Here is a 22,510-nt window from a genome sequence, read left to right as displayed (position 1 = left end):
AAGAAAGAGGGGAGAGAAAGAAAGAGAGAAAAAGAGGGGAGAGAAAGAAAGAGAGAGGGAGCGAGAAAGAGGGGAGAGAAATTGGGGAGAGAGAGAAAAAAAGAGGGGAGAGAAAGAGGGGAGAAAAGAGGAGAGAGAGAGAGAAAAAGAGGGGAGAGAGGGGAGAGAAAGAGGGAAGAGAACGAGAGAGAAAGAGAAGAGGGAAGAGAAAGAGAGAGAGAAAGAGGAGAGAGAAAGAGGGGAGAGAAAGAAAGAGAGAAAGAGGGGAGAGAAAGAAAGAGAGAGAGAGAGAGAAAGAGGGGAGAGAAAGAGGGGAGAGAAAGAGGAGAGAGAAAGAGGAGAGAGAAAGAGGGAAGAGAAAGAGAGAGAGAAAGAGGGAAGAGAAAGAGAGAGAGAAAGAGGAGAGAGAAAGAGAGAAGAGAAAGAGGAGAGAGGAGAGAGAGAGAGAGAAAGAGAAGAGGGAAGAGAAAGAGAGAGAGAAAGAGGAGAGAGAAAGAGGGGAGAGAAAGAAAGAGGGAGAAAGAGGGGAGAGAGAGAGGAGAGAGAAAGAGAGAGAGAGAGAAAGAGGGGAGAGAGAGGAGAGAGAGAGAGAAAGAGAGAGAGAGAGGGGAGAGAAAGAAAGAGAGAGGGAGCGAGAAAGAGGGGAGAGAAAGAGGGGAGAGAGAGAGAAAAAGAGGGGAGAGAAAGAGGGGAGAGAGAGAGAAAAATAGGGGAGAGAGGGGAGAGAAAGAGGGGAGAGAAAGAGGGAAGAGAACGAGAGAGAAAGAGAAGAGGGAAGAGAAAGAGAGAGAGAAAGAGGAGAGAGAAAGAGGGGGGAGAAAGAAAGAGAGAAAGAGGGGAGAGAAAGAAAGAGAGAGAGAGAGAGAAAGAGGGGAGAGAAAGAGGAGAGAGAAAGAGGAGAGAGAAAGAGGGAAGAGAAAGAGAGAGAGAAAGAGGGAAGAGAAAGAGAGAGAGAAAGAGGAGAGAGAAAGAGAGAAGAGAAAGAGGAGAGAGGAGAGAGAGAGAGAGAAAGAGAAGAGGGAAGAGAAAGAGAGAGAGAAAGAGGAGAGAGAAAGAGGGGAGAGAAAGAAAGAGGGAGAAAGAGGGGAGAGAGAGAGGAGAGAGAAAGAGAGAGAGAGAGAAAGAGGGGAGAGAGAGGAGAGAGAGAGAGAAAGAGAGGGAGAGGGGAGAGAGATATTCCCTTTTGTACTTCAACGACTTACACATTGTTACAACACACAGCCAATAATATAACGTTTTGAAATGTCTCTATTCTTTTGAAGCTCGAATGCCAATAAAGCCCCTTTGAATTTAATTGAGTCTCTTTTCAAGTCCTTGTTTGCCATTACAAGCAGAATGCTTTGAGAACCAGTCTGAACACATCAGAGCAGACAGAAAGGAGACCAGATCCCTCATTACTTATTTAAAAAGGCCACATGTTAGTCTTTTTAAGTCTTTAAGTCTTTTTTTCTATTTTTTTAAAATCGTCACTGAATATCTAATAAATAATTGTGTGTTTATTTCATAAAAATAATCCCAACTATATGTTTTTTGATGATTTATTTCCCTCCTTTTGCCATTTAAATGATTTGTCTGATCTTGTGTATTTGTTTTAAATACAGTGCATTCAGAAAGTATTCAGACACCCACAGATTGTTGTTATGTTGCCTTATTCTAAAATGGATGAAATAGTCCCCCCCCCCATCAACCTACACCCCTTAATGACAAATACAAAAAATAGGTTTGTAGATATTATCAATAATGTCTCTGAGCTCTACAGACAATTCCTTCGAACTCATGGCTTGGTTTTTGCTCTGACATGCACTGTCAACTGTGGGACCTTATATAGACAGGTGTGTGCCTTTCCAAATCATGGCCAATAAATTGAATTTACCACAGGTGGACTCCAATCAAGTTGTAGAAACATCTCAAGGATGATCAATGGAAACAGGATGCACCTGAGCTCCATTTTAAGTCTCCTAGCCAGTTTGCCAACATTTCTAGAAAGCTGTTTTCGCTTCGTCAGTATGGGGTATTGTGATGTCATTATGGGGTTATTGTGATGTCATTATGGGGTATTGTGATGTCATTATGGGGTATTGTGAATGTCATTATGGGGTATTGTGAATGTCATTATGGGGTATTGTGAATGTCATTATGGGGTATTGTGATGTCATTATGGGGTATTGTGAATGTCATTATGGGGTATTGTGATGTCATTATGGGGTATTGTGATGTCATTATGGGGTATTGTGATGTCATTATGGGGTATTGTGAATGTCATTATGGGGTATTGTGAATGTCATTATGGGGTATTGTGAATGTCATTATGGGGTATTGTGAATGTCATTATGGGGTATTGTGATGTCATTATGGGGTATTGTGAATGTCATTATGGGGTATTGTGATGTCATTATGGGGTATTGTGAATGTCATTATGGGGTATTGTGATGTCATTATGGGGTATTGTGAATGTCATTATGGGGTATTGTGATGTCATTATGGGGTATTGTGATGTCATTATGGGGTATTGTGATGTCATTATGGGGTATTGTGATGTCATTATGGGGTATTGTGAATGTCATTATGGGGTATTGTGATGTCATTATGGGGTATTGTGAATGTCATTATGGGGTATTGTGATGTCATTATGGGGTATTGTGAATGTCATTATGGGGTATTGTGATGTCATTATGGGGTATTGTGAATGTCATTATGGGGTATTGTGATGTCATTATGGGGTATTGTGAATGTCATTATGGGGTATTGTGAATGTCATTATGGGGTATTGTGATGTCATTATGGGGTATTGTGATGTCATTATGGGGTATTGTGAATGTCATTATGGGGTATTGTGATGTCATTATGGGGTATTGTGAATGTCATTATGGGGTATTGTGAATGTCATTATGGGGTATTGTGAATGTCATTATGGGGTATTGTGAATGTCATTATGGGGTATTGTGAATGTCATTATGGGGTATTGTGAATGTCATTATGGGGTATTGTGAATGTCATTATGGGGTATTGTGATGTCATTATGGGGTATTGTGAATGTCATTATGGGGTATTGTGATGTCATTATGGGGTATTGTGAATGTCATTATGGGGTATTGTGATGTCATTATGGGGTATTGTGATGTCATTATGGGGTATTGTGATGTCATTATGGGGTATTGTGATGTCATTATGGGGTATTGTGAATGTCATTATGGGGTATTGTGAATGTCATTATGGGGTATTGTGAATGTCATTATGGGGTATTGTGAATGTCATTATGGGGTATTGTGAATGTCATTATGGGGTATTGTGAATGTCATTATGGGGTATTGTGAATGTCATTATGGGGTATTGTGAATGTCATTATGGGGTATTGTGAATGTCATTATGGGGTATTGTGAATGTCATTATCGGGTATTGTGAATGTCATTATGGGGTATTGTGATGTCATTATGGGGTATTGTGAATGTCATTATGGGGTATTGTGATGTCATTATGGGGTATTGTGATGTCATTATGGGGTATTGTGATGTCATTATGGGGTATTGTGATGTCATTATGGGGTATTGTGAATGTCATTATGGGGTATTGTGAATGTCATTATGGGGTATTGTGAATGTCATTATGGGGTATTGTGAATGTCATTATGGGGTATTGTGAATGTCATTATGGGGTATTGTGAATGTCATTATGGGGTATTGTGAATGTCATTATGGGGTATTGTGAATGTCATTATGGGGTATTGTGATGTCATTATGGGGTATTGTGAATGTCATTATGGGGTATTGTGATGTCATTATGGGGTATTGTGAATGTCATTATGGGGTATTGTGATGTCATTATGGGGTATTGTGAATGTCATTATGGGGTATTGTGATGTCATTATGGGGTATTGTGATGTCATTATGGGGTATTGTGAATGTCATTATGGGGTATTGTGATGTCATTATGGGGTATTGTGATGTCATTATGGGGTATTGTGAATGTCATTATGGGGTATTGTGATGTCATTATGGGGTATTGTGATGTCATTATGGGGTATTGTGATGTCATTATGGGGTATTGTGATGTCATTATGGGGTATTGTGAATGTCATTATGGGGTATTGTGAATGTCATTATGGGGTATTGTGAATGTCATTATGGGGTATTGTGAATGTCATTATGGGGTATTGTGAATGTCATTATGGGGTATTGTGAATGTCATTATGGGGTATTGTGAATGTCATTATGGGGTATTGTGAATGTCATTATGGGGTATTGTGAATGTCATTATGGGGTATTGTGAATGTCATTATGGGGTATTGTGATGTCATTATGGGGTATTGTGAATGTCATTATGGGGTATTGTGATGTCATTATGGGGTATTGTGATGTCATTATGGGGTATTGTGATGTCATTATGGGGTATTGTGATGTCATTATGGGGTATTGTGAATGTCATTATGGGGTATTGTGAATGTCATTATGGGGTATTGTGAATGTCATTATGGGGTATTGTGATGTCATTATGGGGTATTGTGAATGTCATTATGGGGTATTGTGAATGTCATTATGGGGTATTGTGAATGTCATTATTGGGTATTGTGAATGTCATTATGGGGTATTGTGAATGTCATTATGGGGTATTGTGATGTCATTATGGGGTATTGTGAATGTCATTATGGGGTATTGTGATGTCATTATGGGGTATTGTGAATGTCATTATGGGGTATTGTGATGTCATTATGGGGTATTGTGAATGTCATTATGGGGTATTGTGATGTCATTATGGGGTATTGTGATGTCATTATGGGGTATTGTGAATGTCATTATGGGGTATTGTGATGTCATTATGGGGTATTGTGATGTCATTATGGGGTATTGTGAATGTCATTATGGGGTATTGTGATGTCATTATGGGGTATTGTGATGTCATTATGGGGTATTGTGATGTCATTATGGGGTATTGTGATGTCATTATGGGGTATTGTGAATGTCATTATGGGGTATTGTGAATGTCATTATGGGGTATTGTGAATGTCATTATGGGGTATTGTGAATGTCATTATGGGGTATTGTGAATGTCATTATGGGGTATTGTGAATGTCATTATGGGGTATTGTGAATGTCATTATGGGGTATTGTGAATGTCATTATGGGGTATTGTGAATGTCATTATGGGGTATTGTGAATGTCATTATGGGGTATTGTGATGTCATTATGGGGTATTGTGAATGTCATTATGGGGTATTGTGATGTCATTATGGGGTATTGTGATGTCATTATGGGGTATTGTGATGTCATTATGGGGTATTGTGATGTCATTATGGGGTATTGTGAATGTCATTATGGGGTATTGTGAATGTCATTATGGGGTATTGTGATGTCATTATGGGGTATTGTGAATGTCATTATGGGGTATTGTGATGTCATTATGGGGTATTGTGAATGTCATTATGGGGTATTGTGATGTCATTATGGGGTATTGTGAATGTCATTATGGGGTATTGTGATGTCATTATGGGGTATTGTGAATGTCATTATGGGGTATTGTGAATGTCATTATGGGGTATTGTGATGTCATTATGGGGTATTGTGATGTCATTATGGGGTATTGTGAATGTCATTATGGGGTATTGTGATGTCATTATGGGGTATTGTGATGTCATTATGGGGTATTGTGAATGTCATTATGGGGTATTGTGATGTCATTATGGGGTATTGTGATGTCATTATGGGGTATTGTGATGTCATTATGGGGTATTGTGATGTCATTATGGGGTATTGTGATGTGGAATGAAGTCAAGGGGTCAGAATACTTTAATTATATACAAAATATTTTTTTTAAACAGGAAGATTACTTTTTTTTAACTGCACTGCCCCTTTAATATTTCAGTCACCAGCAGCATCGGGATTCACTTTACACTCTGGTAACACACACACACACATACATACACACACACACACACATACACCCACACAAACCGACAGACACACACACAGACACACATACATACACACACACACAGAACACCCCGACACACACACAGACACACACACAGACACACATACATACACACACACACAGAACACCCCGACACACACACAGACACACACACAGACACACACAGAACACCCCGACACACACACAGACACACACACAGACACACATACATACACACACACACAGACACACACAGAACACCCCGACACACACACACACACACACAAACACAGACACCCCGACACTTCCTCCATTGATGTATTATTCATTGTCAGGAAGTGATGTGGCTCCTAACAGGGAACGTGTGTGTGTATACAGCCACTAGAACTAGTCCAGTTTAACACTGAGTGCCCGAGGGTTTGTGTGTGTATACAGCCACTAGAACTAGTCCAGTTTAACACTGAGTGCCCGAGGGTTTGTGTGTGTATACAGCCACTAGAACTAGTCCAATTTAACACTGAGTGCCCGAGGGTTTGTGTGTGTATACAGCCACTAGAACTAGTCCAGTTTAACACTGAGTGCCCGAGGGTTTGTGTGTGTATACAGCCACTAGAACTAGTCCAATTTAACACTGAGTGCCCGAGAGTTTGTGTGTGTATGTAGCCACTAGTACTAGTCCAGTTTAACACTGAGTGCCCGAGGGTTTGTGTGTGTATACAGCCACTAGAACTAGTCCAGTTTAACACTGAGTGCCCGAGGGTTTGTGTGTGTATGTAGCCACTAGTACTAGTCCAGTTTAACACTGAGTGCCCGAGGGTTTGTGTGTGTATGTAGCCACTAGTACTAGTCCAGTTTAACACTGAGTTCCCGAGGGTTTGTGTGTGTATACAGCCACTAGAACTAGTCCAATTTAACACTGAGTGCCCGAGGGTTTGAGTGTGTATACAGCCACTAGAACTAGTCCAGTTTAACACTGAGTGCCCGAGGGTTTGTGTGTGTATACAGCCACTAGAACTAGTCCAGTTTAACACTGAGTGCCCGAGGGTTTGTGTGTGTATACAGCCACTAGAACTAGTCCAATTTAACACTGAGTGCCCGAGGGTTTGTGTGTGTATACAGCCACTAGAACTAGTCCAGTTTAACACTGAGTGCCCGAGGGTTTGTGTGTGTATACAGCCACTAGAACTAGTCCAATTTAACACTGAGTGCCCGAGAGTTTGTGTGTGTATGTAGCCACTAGTACTAGTCCAGTTTAACACTGAGTGCCCGAGGGTTTGTGTGTGTATACAGCCACTAGAACTAGTCCAATTTAACACTGAGTGCCCGAGGGTTTGTGTGTGTATACAGCCACTAGAACTAGTCCAATTTAACACTGAGTGCCCGAGGGTTTGTGTGTGTATACAGCCACTAGTACTAGTCCAGTTTAACACTGAGTGCCCGAGGGTTTGTGTGTGTTTGTGTATCTACAGTTGGAGTCGGAAGTTAGGTTGGAGTCATTAATCACGAGTGGTTAAGGTTAGGGCTTGGTTTGGGGAAGACTTAAAACAAAATAATCATACAAAATAATGCGCTCTTTTCATCAATTACTCTCCTACTCTCCTCTTACTCTGCTAGAGAACTGCAGTGGTCCAGTGGTCTAAGCAGCAATGAGTTTTGGGCGCCGACGAAGGCAAATATCGTTCTCAGGACCTTTTCAAATTTCCGAAATCGTGTGTCTATTTCTTATGACCAACCTGCATCAAGGAACCCACCCACCAGGAGCTCTCCCTTAAAACTCGTTTTTCAACCACTCCACAAATGTCTTGTTAACAAAACTATAGTTTTGGCAAGTTGGTTAGGACATCTACTTTGCGGAAGACACAAGTCATTTTTCCAATAGTGGATTTGCACAATCGAAGAATTTCTGCACAGCCAGAAACCGTCTCAGGAAAGCTCGTGGTCCTCACCAGGGTCTTGATCTGACTGCAGTTTGGCGTTGTCACAGACTTCAGTGAGAAAATGTTCTATGGCCACTGGCACACTGGAGAAGTGTGTTCTTCACGGATCAATCCCAGTTTCAACTGTACAGATGGCAGACGTGGGTGAGCAGTTTGCTGATGTCAATGTTGTGAACATTATACACATTGATCCAGAGCATCCCAAACATGCTCAATGGGTGACATGTCTGGTGAGAATGTAGGCCATGAAAGAACTGGGACATTTTCAGCTTCCAGGAATTGTGTACAGATCCTTGTGACATGGGGCCGTGCATTATCCTGCTGAAACATGAGGTGGATGAATGGCACGACAATGGGCCTCAGGATCTCATCACGGTATCTCTGTGCATTAAAATTGTGATTTGATAAAATGCAATTGTATTCGTTGTCCGTAGGTTATGCCTGCCCCATACCATAACCCCACCGCCACCATGGTGAGGTTGTCAGGGTTAGAGGTTCCAAGCCCGTTCTAAGGGAAGGGGGAGGTTCCCAGGGTTAGAGGTTCCAAGCGCGTTCTAAGGGAAGGGGGAGGTTCCCAGGGTTAGAGGTTCCAAGCGCATTCTAAGGGAAGGGGGAGGTTCCCAGGGTTAGAGGTTCCAAGCGCATTCTAAGGGAAGGGGGAGGTTGTCAGGGTTAGAGGTTCCCAGGGTTAGAGGTTCCAAGCGCATTCTAAGGGAAGGGGGAGGTTGTCAGGGTTAGAGGTTACAAGCGCATTCTAAGGGAAGGGGGAGGTTCCCAGGGTTAGAGGTTCCAAGCGCATTCTAAGGGAAGGGGGAGGTTGTCAGGGTTAGAGGTTCCAAGCGCGTTCTAAGGGAAGGGGGAGGTTCCCAGGGTTAGAGGTTCCAAGCGCGTTCTAAGGGAAGGGGGAGGTTGTCAGGGTTAGAGGTTCCAAGCGCATTCTAAGGGAAGGGGGAGGTTGTCAGGGTTAGAGGTTCCAAGCGCGTTCTAAGGGAAGGGGGAGGTTCCCAGGGTTAGAGGTTCCAAGCGCGTTCTAAGGGAAGGGGGAGGTTGTCAGGGTTAGAGGTTCCAAGCGCATTCTAAGGGAAGGGGGAGGTTGTCAGGGTTAGAGGTTCCCAGGGTTAGAGGTTCCAAGCCCATTCTAAGGGAAGGGGAGGTTGTCAGGGTTAGAGGTTGTCAGGGTTAGAGGTTCCAAGCGCGTTCTAAGGGAAGGGGGAGGTTGTCAGGGTTAGAGGTTCCAAGCGCGTTCTAAGGGAAGGGGGAGGTTCCCAGGGTTAGAGGTTCCAAGCGCGTTCTAAGGGAAGGGGGAGGTTGTCAGGGTTAGAGGTTCCAAGCCCATTCTAAGGGAAGGGGGAGGTTCCCAGGGTTAGAGGTTCCAAGCCCATTCTAAGGGAAGGGGAGGTTGTTTCTTTTGATACATCTCTCTCTCTAATGGTTTCTCTCAGCATCTCTCTCTAATGGTTTCTCTCAGCATCCCTCTTTAATGGTTTCTCTCAGCATCCCTCTCTAATGGTTTCTCTCAGCATCTCTCTCTAATGGTTTCTCTCAGCATCTGTCTCTAATGGTTTCTCTCAGATTCTCTCTCTCTCAATATATAGGTCAGGGCCCACAATGCTGGTCTGGTGGGGGGGGTCATAATTGGGTCAGTTGAGAAAAGCTAACTAACGAGTGAGTGATCAGCTCAGGTCGTCACCACTCAGCAATGTCATCTCCCACCCCACCCCACCCTATCCCAGAATGCTTTGGCCTATGTGGATCATCGTGGACAGGGTTCTCTGTGACAATAGGCTCGCGGTAAACACAACATCACAGCTAGAAGCACCGACGGGGCACAACGTTAGTAGAACGTCACAGGGGTTCTCTAAACACCCCATCAGCCAATCAGAGCCCTCGGAACCCCATTGTGAGGTCACCAGGAAGGCTTAAGGCAAAATTATTATTATTTTTTTTACATCTCTGTCACGTGATTGGGTTGATGTCATCACTGGCACACCTTTCAATTTCACCACCTTTGTTTACGAGCACTACCCATGGAATGGGGAGGGAATGGTGGCATAATTTTTTGTTATTTTGGTCTTTGACCCTTTGAATGGAGAGAGGGATATAAAGGGGGAGGGGGAGACTAACAGAGGGAAGTGGGTTTGGTGTCGACCCTGACCCCGTTTGGAGAGAGGGAGTCCGTAACCATAGGGACGGCTGCTGTTATGAGGGTTACCACAGTAACACATGGAAGCCCTAACACTGGTAGCTGACACACACACACACACACACACACACACACACACACACACACACACACACACACACACACGGCAGGTGCTCATAATTCAAAAAGGGTGCACCTCCCCCGGCTTTAAAAAATTAATCATTCACAACATCAACTGCCTCTGAAGCAAAGGACTCGTTATTTCTACAACACACTCATCATCACAAATTGTAAGCGAGTTAGTTATAGTGCCTCCAAAACATCTAATTCATACCAGCTGATCATTGACATTGATAATTGATGTAAATGATCAAAATATGCTATTTAGCTAGCTTGACTTATTTTTATATATTTTTTCAACTTACTGTGATTTAAATGGTCAATGGTTTTAAATATTAACTTGACAATATTCAGAATGTTGTAACTCATGAAACAGCGAGCTATTGGGACAGTGACTCATTATTTGTTGTTTTGGCTCCAAACTAGTTATTTGTTGTTTTGGCCCCAAACTCATTATTTGTTGTTGTTGTTGTTGTTGTTGTTGTTGTTTTGGCTCTGTACTCCAGCACTTTAGATTTGAAAGGATACTTGAGTGTATTTTCATCCATATCGGGTGAACCGTTTGGAAATGACAGCCCTTTTTGTACCTCGTCCCTCACATTTTAAAGGGTCCAAAAGTATTGGGACAAATGCACATGTGTATTAAAGTAAACTGAACAAAAATATAAAATGCAACATGGAACCATTTCACATATTTTACTGTTACAGTTCATATTAGGAAATCAGTCAATTTAAAAGGGCTTATTATTGTTACATTATTATTATTAAATTGATTAATTATTATATAATGATTTAATAATAATAATAATATTATTATTAAATTATTATTAATTATATCATTATTACATTATTATTATTACATTATATTATTGTATTATTAATTATTACATTATATTATTAATTATTATTATTATTTTATTAATTATATTATTATTATATTATTATATTATTAAATTATTATATTATAAATTATATTATTAATTATATTATTATCATTATATTATTATTATATTATTAAATTATTATTTAATTATTATATTATTATATTATTATATTATTAAATTATTATTAAATTATTATATTATAAATTATTATATTATTATTATTATATTATAAATTATATTATTATTATTATATTATTATTATTATATTGTTAATTATTATATTATAAATTATATTATTTAATTATTATATTATAAATTATATTATTATTATTATATTATAAATTATATTATTATTATTATATTATTATTATTATAATTATATTATTAAATTATTATATTATAAATTATTATATTATAAATTATTATATTATAAATTATTATATTATAAATTATATTATTATTATTATATTATTATTATTATTCATTATTATATTATAAATTATATTATTATTATTATATTATTATTATTATATTATTAAATTATTATATTATAAATTATATTATTATTATTATTATTTAATTATTATATTATTATTTTTATATTATTTAATTATTATATTATAAATTATATTATTATTATTATTATATTATTATTATTATTATATTGTTAATTATTATATTATAAATGATTATATTATTATTACAGACAGAAATACTCCTCCTCCAAAACCAACTCACGTTTGAATTCAGTCATGGCCACTAGCATTACTTCATTCAACAAATCTAAAAACAAAATCAACAAGCCCTTTAATGTGTCTCATGCCAACGGAATGTATTGTATTTGTGATGTGAGTTGAATTACTGTTTTTACTTGTTGCTTTCACTTCCTGCTTTCACTTCAATGGCCGCCAGTCCACTTTGCCATCATAGAGTTGAATCGGGATGTCGTTCTATTCATTTCATTTCTATGGTAGCACATGCAGCCAGGAGCAGAGGAGGGGGGGTATTTGAATGTTTATAATATTATTACAGTCTGGCCATTAACGGTCATCCAAAATTACATGACCGTCACACACAACCACAGTTAAACACACGTGCAGGAACACACAACCACAGTTAAACACACGTGCAGGAACACACAACCACAGTTAAACACACGTGCAGGAACACACAACCACAGTTAAACACACGTGCAGGAACACACAACCACAGTTAAACACACGTGCAGGAACACACAACAACAGTTAAACACACGTGCAGGAACACACAACCACAGTTAAACACACGTGCAGGAACACACAACCACAGTTAAACACACGTGCAGGAACACACACAGTCCAAGCACTAGTGTGACTTTTCCAACAGAAACTGACAGGCCAACAGACCAGCAGCATCTCTTTGAACAAGGGGAGAGAGAGAGAGAGAGACTGAGGAGAGAGAGTGAGCAAGTGGCTCAGGAGAGAGAGCGAGTGAACGAGAGACTGAGGAGAGAGCGAGTGAGCGAGAGGGTGAGGAGAGAGCAAGTGAGCGAGAGGTGAGGAGAGAGAGAGAGGGAGCGACAGAGGCTGAGGAGAGAGAGAGCGAGCGACTGAGGAGAGAGAGCGAGTGAGTGAGAGGGAGCGACTGAGAGGGTGAGGAGAGAGAGAGGGAGCGAGAGGCTGAGGAGAGAGAGAGAGCGCGAGCGACTGAGGAGAGAGAGCGAGTGAACGAGAGGCTGAGGAGAGAGCGAGCGAGAGGCTGAGGAGAGAGCGAGCGAGCGAGAGGCTGAGGAGAGAGCGAGCGAGCGAGAGGCTGAGGAGAGAGAGAGAGCGAGCGAGAGGCTGAGGAAAGAGAGAGAGCGAGCGAGAGGCTGAGGAGAGAGAGAGAGCGAGCGAGAGGCTGAGGAGAGAGAGAGAGCGAGCGAGAGGCTGAGGAGAGAGAGAGAGCGAGCGAGAGGCTGAGGAGAGAGAGCGAGCGAGCGAGAGGCTGAGGAGAGAGCGAGCGAGCGAGAGGCTGAGAAGAGAAACATTTTTGTTTTGATATTGAGAGAAGGAAGACTAGCATGCATTTCTTAGGGAGGGTTTAGACTAGAGGATATCTGCTGTCTAGTCTGGTATTTCACTTCACTCTGAATTGGTTGCCATTTCAGCACCCTTGACTTCTCTTCCGTCTGTCCCCTCACACACACACACACACACACACACACACACAGTGGTAACCGGGGTAACCCCAGTGAGGGCGTATTATCCTCCAGACAAACAACTATAAAAAGGTCAGTGAAAGAGCTTTAGTACCATGCCTGGTCCCCCGTCGTGCTGCACTGTGAAAAGACCAGGGCAGAGAGGGGGCGGGGTGGGTCTATGCCCGCTGCTAGTGACCCCCACACACAGCCCTGGCACCACCAACCAATTTAACCAGTTCTCATATCGTTGACAAGAAACGTCTAATTTTGAGTGTGGAATGTCTTGTGATGCTCGACAGGACCGGGTTATGTGTTGTGAAGCTAACCACAATAAGGATTAGGCACAATAGTGTCATTTGCAGTTTGCCTTCAAAGTAAAAGGAGTGAGCGACAGAAATGCATAACAATGCTCAGTACAGTAGAGCTCAGTACAGTAGAGCCCAGTACAGTAGAGCCCAGCACAGTAGAGCCCAGCACAGTAGAGCTCAGCACAGTAGAGCTCAGTACAGTAGAGCTCAGTACAGTAGAGCTCAGTAGAGCTCAGTAGAGCTCAGTACAGTAGAGCTCAGTACAGCTCAGTACAGCTCAGTACAGTAGAGCCCAGTACAGTAGAGCTCAGCACAGTAGAGCTCAGTACAGTAGAGCTCAGCACAGTAGAGCTCAGTAGAGTAGAGCTCAGTACAGTAGAGCTCAGTACAGTAGAGCTCAGTACAGTAGAGCTCAGCACAGTAGAGCTCAGCACAGTAGAGCTCAGTACAGTAGAGCTCAGTACAGTAGAGCTCAGTACAGTAGAGCCCAGCACAGTAGAGCCCAGCACAGTAGAGCTCAGCACAGTAGAGCTCAGTACAATAGAGCTCAGCACAGTAGAGCTCAGTACAGTAGAGCTCAGCACAGTAGAGCTCAGCACAGTAGAGCTCAGCACAGTAGAGCTCAGTACAGTAGAGCTCAGTACAGTAGAGCTCAGTAGAGCTCAGTACAGTAGAGCTCAGTAGAGCTCAGTAGAGCTCAGTACAGTAGAGCTCAGTACAGTAGAGCTCAGTACAGTAGAGCTCAGTACAGCTCAGTACAGCTCAGTACAGTAGAGCCCAGTACAGTAGAGCTCAGCACAGTAGAGCTCAGTACAGTAGAGCTCAGCACAGTAGAGCTCAGTAGAGTAGAGCTCAGTACAGTAGAGCTCAGTACAGTAGAGCACAGTACAGTAGAGCACAGTACAGTAGAGCTCAGCACAGTAGAGCTCAGCACAGTAGAGCACAGTACAGTAGAGCTCAGTAGAGCTCAGTACAGTAGAGCTCAGTACAGTAGAGCACAGTAGAGCTCAGTACAGTAGAGCTCAGTACAGTAGAGCTCAGTACAGTAGAGCCCAGTACAGTAGAGCTCAGTACAGTAGAGCCCAGCACAGTAGAGCCCAGTACAGTAGAGCCCAGCACAGTAGAGCTCAGTACAGTAGAGCTCAGTACAGTAGAGCTCAGCACAGTAGAGCTCAGTACAGTAGAGCCCAGCACAGTAGAGCACAGCACAGTAGAGCTCAGTACAGTAGAGCCCAGCACAGTAGAGCCCAGTACAGTAGAGCTCAGTACAGTAGAGCTCAGCACAGTAGAGCCCAGCACAGTAGAGCTCAGTACAGCTCAGTACAGTAGAGCTAAGCACAGTAGAGCCCAGTACATTAGAGCCCAACACAGTAGAGCCCAGCACAGTAGAGCCCAGCACAGTAGAGCCCAGCACAGTAGAGCCCAGTACAGTAGAGCCCAGCACAGTAGAGCCCAGTACAGTAGAGCTCAGCACAGTAGAGCTCAGTACAGTAGAGCCCAGTACAGTAGAGCTCAGCACAGCTCAGTACAGTAGAGCCCAGCACAGTAGAGCCCAGCACAGTAGAGCCCAGTACAGTAGAGCTCAGCACAGTAGAGCCCAGCACAGTAGAGCCCAGCACAGTAGAGCTCAGCACAGTAGAGCTCAGTACAGTAGAGCCCAGTACAGTAGAGCTCAGCACAGCTCAGCACAGTAGAGCCCAGCACAGTAGAGCCCAGCACAGTAGAGCCCAGCACAGTAGAGCCCAGCACAGTAGAGCTCAGCACAGTAGAGCCCAGTACAGTAGTGCCCAGTACAGTAGATCTCAGCACAGTAGAGCTCAGCACAGCTCAGTACAGTAGAGCCCAGTACAGTAGAGCCCAGTACAGTAGAGCCCAGTACAGTAGAGCCCAGTACAGTAGAGCTCAGTACAGTAGAGCTCACTACAGTAGAGCTCAGTACAGCTCAGTACAGTAGAGCTCAGTAGAGCTCAGTACAGTAGAGCCCAGTACAGTAGAGCTCAGTACAGTAGAGCTCAGCAGAATAGAGCCCAGTACAGTAGAGCCCAGTACAGTAGAGCCCAGTACAGTAGAGCTCAGTAGAGTAGAGCTCAGTACAGTAGAGCCCAGTACAGTAGAGCCCAGTACAGTAGAGCCCAGTACAGTAGAGCCCAGTACAATAGAGCCCAGTACAGTAGAGCTTAGTACAGTAGAGCTCAGCAGAGTAGAGCTCAGTACAGTAGTGCCCAGTACAGTAGAGCCCAGTACAGTAGAGCCCAGTACAGTAGAGCCCAGTACAGTAGTGCCCAGTACAGTAGAGCCCAGTACAGTAGAGCCCAGTACAGTAGAGCTCAGTACAGCTCAGTACAGTAGAGCTAAGCACAGTAGAGCCCAGTACAGTAGAGCCCAGCACAGTAGAGCCCAGTACAGTAGAGCTCAGCACAGTAGAGCCCAGCACAGTAGAGCCCAGCACAGTAGAGCCCAGCACAGTAGAGCCCAGCACAGTAGAGCCCAGCACAGTCCAGCACAGTAGAGCTCAGCACAGTAGAGCTCAGTACAGTAGAGCCCAGTACAGTAGAGCTCAGCACAGTAGAGCTCAGCACAGCTCAGTACAGTAGAGCTCAGTACAGTAGAGCTCAGTACAGTAGAGCCCAGTACAGTAGAGCCCAGTACAGTAGAGCCCAGTACAGTAGAGCTCAGTACAGTATTGCTCAGTACAGCTCAGTACAGTAGAGCTCAGTAGAGCTCAGTACAGTAGAGCCCAGTACAGTAGAGCTCAGTACAGTAGAGCCCAGTACAGTAGAGCCCAGTACAGTAGAGCCCAGTACAGTAGAGCCCAGTACAGTAGAGCTCAGTAGAGTAGAGCCCAGTACAGTAGAGTCCAGTACAGTAGAGCCCAGTACAGTAGAGCCCAGTACAGTAGAGCTTAGTACAGTAGAGCTCAGCAGAGTAGAGCCCAGTACAGTAGTGCCCAGTACAGTAGAGCCCAGTACAGTAGAGCTCAGTACAGTAGAGCCCAGTACAGTAGAGCCCAGTACAGTAGTGCCCAGTACAGTAGAGCCCAGTACAGTAGAGCCCAGTACAGTAGAGCTCAGCACAGTAGAGCCCAGTACAGTAGAGCCCAGTACAGTAGAGCCCAGCACAGTAGAGCCCAGTACAGTAGAGCCCAGTACAGTAGAGCCCAGTACAGTAGAGCCCAGTACAGTAGAGCCCAGTACAGTAGCCCACTTGGCGGGTGAATTAAACTGCTGACTGCGTATAACTTGACCAGGATTAAGGGACAGGGCCATTTGTGACGGTTGTGGTTTGGGTAATCAATGTGAGCGGCTGGTCTCCGACAGCGTTTGGAACGACATGTGGTCGAGGACGCCGAGTTCATTTCAGCCCAGGCTGCCCTTCAGTCCCCTGACCTTTTTGTCCCTGATGGAGACATGGATCACCCCAGAGAACACTCCAGCTGCTCTCTCTTCATCGGACTATGTTTTCTCTTATGGTCCGAGAGCATCTGGTCGTCACCGTGGTGGCACGGGGCTACTCATTTCTCCCTCTTTTCTCCCCCTCTCACCTGTCTGCCTATTGGAATTCCATGTTGTCACGGTCACTTGTCCACTCAAACTCTTTCCACCCTCCTCCTCCCTCCCGCTCTCTGGTCTCACTCACACAGAACTACCCTACGTCCTGACCTCTTTCTCCTCTCGCTCTCCAGATGAAATCCTGTGACGATGTGAGGTCTGGTTGCCCGGCAACCTGCCCACTGGACCCCATCCCCTCCTCCAGACCATCTCCCATTCCTTATCAACTCATCCCCTCCTCAACTCATCCCTGACCACTCGACCCCATCCCCTCCTCCAGACCATCTCCCATTCCTCATCAACTCATCCCTGCCCACTCGACCCCATCCCCTCCTCCAGACCATCTCCCATTCCTCATCAACTCATCCCTGCCCACTCGACCCCATCCCCTCCTCCAGACACCATCTCCCATTCCTCCCATTCCTCATCAACTCATCCCTGCCCACTGGCTGCATCCCCTCTGACTTCAAAAACACCACAGACCAGTATCCCCTCCTCCAGACTCCAGCTCCTCTCCCCAGGAAACCACAGACCAGTATCCCCTCATCCAGACTCCAGCTCCTCTCCCCAGGAAACCACAGACCAGTATCCCCTCATCCAGACTCCAGCTCCTCTCCCCAGGAAACCACAGACCAGTATCCCCTCCTTCAGACTCCAGCTCCTCTCCTCAGGAAACCACAGACCAGTATCCCCTTCCACCCCCACTTGACTGTTCTGTCTCTGACCAACTCTCTCTCAGTATCTCTCTCAGAACAATCTTCTGGACTCTAACCAATCACAATCTTCTGGACTCTAACCACTCACAATCTTCTGGACTCTAACCAGTCACAATCTTCTGGACTCTAACCAGTCACAATCTTCTGGACTCTAACCAGTCACAATCTTCTGGACTCTAACCAATCACAATCTTCTGGACTCTAACCAATCAGGCTTCAAGACGGGTCAACTCAACCGAGACTGCTCGTCTTTCTTCTTCTTCTTTGTGTCATGGAGGTTCTCCACTCTGCCAAAGCTGACTCTCCTCTGTTCTCATCCTCCTAGAATCATCAGAACCTCCTCTCCACCCTCTCAGGGCTGAGCGTCTCAGGCTCTATCAGATTATCCTCTCCACCCTCTCAGAGCTGGGTGTCTCAGGATCTATCAGATCCTCCTCTCCACCCTCTCAGGGCTGGGCGTCTCAGGCTCTATCAGATCCTCCTCTCCACCCTCTCAGGGCTGGGTGTCTCAGGCTCTATCAGATTCTCCTCTCCACCCTCTCAGAGCTGGGTGTCTCAGGCTCTATCAGATCCTCCTCTCCACCTTCTCGGGGCTGGGCGTCTCAGGCTCTATCAGATCCTCCTCTCCACCCTCTCAGAGCTGGGTGTCTCAGGCTCTATCAGATCCTCCTCTCCACCCTCTCAGGGCTGGGTGTCTCAGGATCTATCAGATCCTCCTCTCCACCCTCTCAGGGCTGGGCGTCTCAGGCTCTATCAGATCCTCCTCTCCACCCTCTCAGAGCTGGGTGTCTCAGGCTCTATCAGATCCTCCTCTCCACCTTCTCGGGGCTGGGCGTCTCAGGCTCTGCCTCCGCTCCACCCTCTCAGGGCTGGGCGTCTCAGGATCTATCAGATCCTCCTCTCCACCCTCTCAGGGCTGGGCGTCTCAGGCTCTATCAGATCCTCCTCGCCACCCTCTCAGGGCTGGGTGTCTCAGGATCTATCAGATCCTCCTCTCCACCCTCTCAGGGCTGGGTGTCTCAGGATCTATCAGATCCTCCTCTCCACCCTCTCAGGGCTGGGCGTCTCAGGCTCTATCAGATCCTCCTCTCCACCCTCTCAGAGCTGGGTGTCTCAGGCTCTATCAGATCCTCCTCTCCACCTTCTCGGGGCTGGGTGTCTCAGGCTCTGCCTCCGCTCCACCCTCTCAGGGCTGGGCGTCTCAGGATCTATGAGATCCTCCTCTCCACCCTCTCAGGGCTGGGTGTCTCAGGATCTATCAGATCCTCCTCTCCACCCTCTCAGGGCTGGGTGTCTCAGGATCTATCAGATCCTCCTCTCCACCCTCTCAGGGCTGGGCGTCTCAGGCTCTATCAGATCCTCCTCTCCACCCTCTCAGGGCTGGGCGTCTCAGGCTCTATCAGATCCTCCTCTTCACCCTCTCAGGGCTGGGTGTCTCAGGATCTATCAGATCCTCCTCTCCACCCTCTCAGAGCTGGGCGTTCTTGGATTGCATCCTACCTGGCAGTCCGTTCCTACCAGGTGACGTGGAGAGGATTTGTGTCTGCACCACGTACTCTCACTATTGGTGTCCCCCAGGGCTCGGTTCTAGGTCCTCTCCTCTATACACCAAGTAATTTGGCTCTGTCATATCCTCACATGGTCTCTCCTGTCATTGCTATGTGGATGACACAGCTACTCCCCCCCCCCCCCCCCCCCACCTTCTGAATCTTAATCTGGACCCATTTCAATGAGATTGAGCCCTCTCCCCTCTAGTATGACACACCATACTCTTTTGGTGCAGACAGCATCAGATACATGGTCTACACACACTGAGACAGCATCAGATACATGGTGTACACACACTGAGACAGCATCAGATACATGGTGTACACACACTGAGACAGCATCAGATACATGGTGTACACATACTGAGACAGCATCAGATACATGGTGTACACACACTGAGACAGCATCAGATACATGGTGTACACACCCTGAGACAGCATCAGATACATGGTGTACACACACTGAGACAGCATCAGATACATGTTGTACACATACTGAGACAGCATCAGATACATGGTGTACACACACTGAGACAGCATCAGATACATGTTGTACACATACTGAGACAGCATCAGATACATGGTGTACACACACTGAGACAGCATCAGATACATGGTGTACACACCCTGAGACAGCATCAGATACATGGTGTACACACACTGAGACAGCATCAGATACATGTTGTACACACACTGAGACAGCATCAGATACATGTTGTACACATACTGAGACAGCATCAGATACATGGTGTACACACACTGAGACAGCATCAGATACATGGTGTACACACACTGAGACAGAGAGGAGCTGTTTCACTGTCCAGACAGCATCAGATACATGGTCTACACACACTGAGACAGAGAGGAGCTGTTTCACTGTCCAGACAGCATCAGATACATGGTCTATATATAGAGGGGTGCTGTTTCACTGTCCAGACAGCATCAGATACATGGTCTACACATACTGAGACAGAGAGGAGCTGTTTCACTGTCCAGACAGCATCAGATACATGGTCTACACACACTGAGACAGAGAGGTGCTGTTTCACTGTCCAGACAGCATCAGATACATGGTCTACACATACTGAGACAGAGAGGTGCTGTTTCACTCTTATCAGAGATTGATGTGTTTTCTGTCGGGGCGCGTCTCAGTCTAATAAATGATCAATATTTTATTTGGGCGGGCGTGCCAGGCCCCCTAAGGCCCGCCGATAATGTTGGCCCTGTGGACTCCATACAGAGGCTGGCCACTGACAACAATATTACAGTCAGATTCAATGATTTATACACACTAGATGACTGACAGGGAGTGCTGTTTTGAAGCCACCGCGCCACCATCTTGGTTCTCCTCCTCCATTGTAAACATATTGAGGAAGTTATAGAAATGCAGTTATTAATGTCTACATTTGTTTATTCTATTATAGACACCTTAAATGCGTACTTTAAAACATTATATTATGAGGTGAGTAAAACATTTAAAAATAAACTTTACAAAACTTCCTTATTAAAGTATAATTTGTTTGGAAGTTCTAATGTTACTGTCCCCACAACAACAACAACAACAAAATACTTAAATACATTTAATTTTGTCCTTGAAACATTTAAATTAAATACTGTAGAATCCCATTCATTCCTATTCCTCCGACTGGATGGCCGCGTGCTGGCTTCAAAGCCTCTCATTGGCTAAAACATAGCATCAGCAATACAGGGTTTATATACTTCATTGGTCAGATCACGAGAAGGGTGTAATTGCAGACCGCAATTAGGGATGTTTTCTGATATCGCTGTTTATTGATGGGAAGTTACACCCATTGACGCTCGCCATTGGTCTGTGGGCGTTTCTTTCGTGTATGATTGTAGGTAAGCCTAACCCTTTTTCCTAACCTTAACCTCATTGTCCTGACCTGCCATGCTAAATCACCTAACCTGCTATGTAAACAAATAATCTGTGTCGAGAAACAATCAATCTCATAACACCGGAACTGACCGATGGTAGGTATCAATGGTTGTTCCCTGATATCAAGAAACGCCCCGAATTGCGGTCTGCAATTACACCATATTGAGACCTGCGGTGACAATTATTTTACAAGAAAAATATAATTTAAAAATGAAGCTAATTAAGCAAACGCAGATCACCGCAACTAGAGCTGGAGGATAGAAATCCGGCTGCACATGGTCACTATTATTGAACCAAACTAACGCCAAAAAAGGCCAGCTGAGGATGACAGTTTGATTACTCACACTAGGTATACACTACAATCCCCTGAAGTGTCATCGTTTTATGACACGGTAGGCACCGCTAACCACATGACCGAGTGTGAGATGAGTATAGTTCCAATTCCAAACCCGTTGGCGACAACAAAAAAATAATGCAAATACCGTTTATTGTCCCTAAAAACTTACCGTTAAAAAACGGAGCATGCACACGCAGATATATTCCTAATCAAACCGAGGAGAATGGAGTTCGGTATAGCAGGAGAAGAAACGGATCCTTTGCCAGTGTACACAGAACGGACCTACCCGTAGAACGGGCACGAGCTTCTCCCGACACCGGTTGAGCGCGAGTGCGTAGGGAGAGTGGTGCGCATGCGTGGACACCCCCAACGCTGCTCGCTCAGGTGTGATGAGACAGAGAGAGAGAGTGGAATAGATTATTGTTGATAGCCCTATATTGACTGTAGAATACAGTACAGAGGAAAAGCAATATCAGATGAATGAAAAGGGTTGCCTACAATATGATGCAGCCTCTGTGTGCCATGTCGTCATGCTGTGGGCAGGCTGTGTGTGAAGGGAGTGTGTTAAGGGTAGATAACAGCTCAGCCTGTCCCTCCCTTGGCACTTGGTCTTTGAATTCTCTCCCAGTAATTAGCTGCAGTGTGTGCCACTGTATCAGTCACAATTAAAGGGGCAATCTGCAATTGGTACAAGCATTTGAATCAAATAGCCATTGATTGTTAAAATAATAACTTATGAATGCCTCATGAACTTAGTTCAACCACAGATCACCCTTTAAGTAATCTTGAAAACACTTAGCCGGGTAAAGTCAGTGTAGAGAATAGAGCTGTCAGTATCCTAGATTAGTCCGACAGTGAGTCAGTCCTCGCTGCCCAGTGGACAGAGCTCCTCCTGCTCTCCGGAGAGATTTTTGTCAAAATGACCCTAGATACGGACACACACCGACGCGGCCACACAGCAGATCGTCAACACAGGTTTAGCAGTGAAGACATTTTGTTCTCAATTGG

At 44.6% G+C, this 22,510-nt stretch overlaps 1 protein-coding gene across 4 annotated transcripts in view; it reads right to left on the bottom strand.

Moving 5' to 3' along the window:
* The window catches only part of LOC110498424 (uncharacterized), a 46,038-nt gene extending 23,995 nt beyond the window's left edge, over positions 1-22,043 (bottom strand). For 2 of the 4 annotated variants that reach the window (XR_016483019.1, XM_090183333.1), the window contains exon 1: positions 21,672-22,043. The gene's annotated coding sequence lies outside the window, so the exon portion shown is untranslated. The remainder of the gene's footprint in view (positions 1-21,671) is intronic. The other 2 variants (XR_016483020.1, XM_090183332.1) reach the window with 1 other exon arrangement.
* Positions 22,044-22,510: the final 467 nt, after the last annotated feature.

This window comes from Oncorhynchus mykiss, chromosome 9 (assembly GCF_057628025.1).
Source record: "Oncorhynchus mykiss isolate SJ-2025 chromosome 9, ASM5762802v1, whole genome shotgun sequence".
Classification (NCBI taxonomy): Eukaryota; Metazoa; Chordata; class Actinopteri; order Salmoniformes; family Salmonidae; genus Oncorhynchus; species Oncorhynchus mykiss.
The sequence above is the reverse complement of the archived record's forward strand: the minus strand, read 5'-3'. Positions and strand labels throughout refer to the sequence as shown.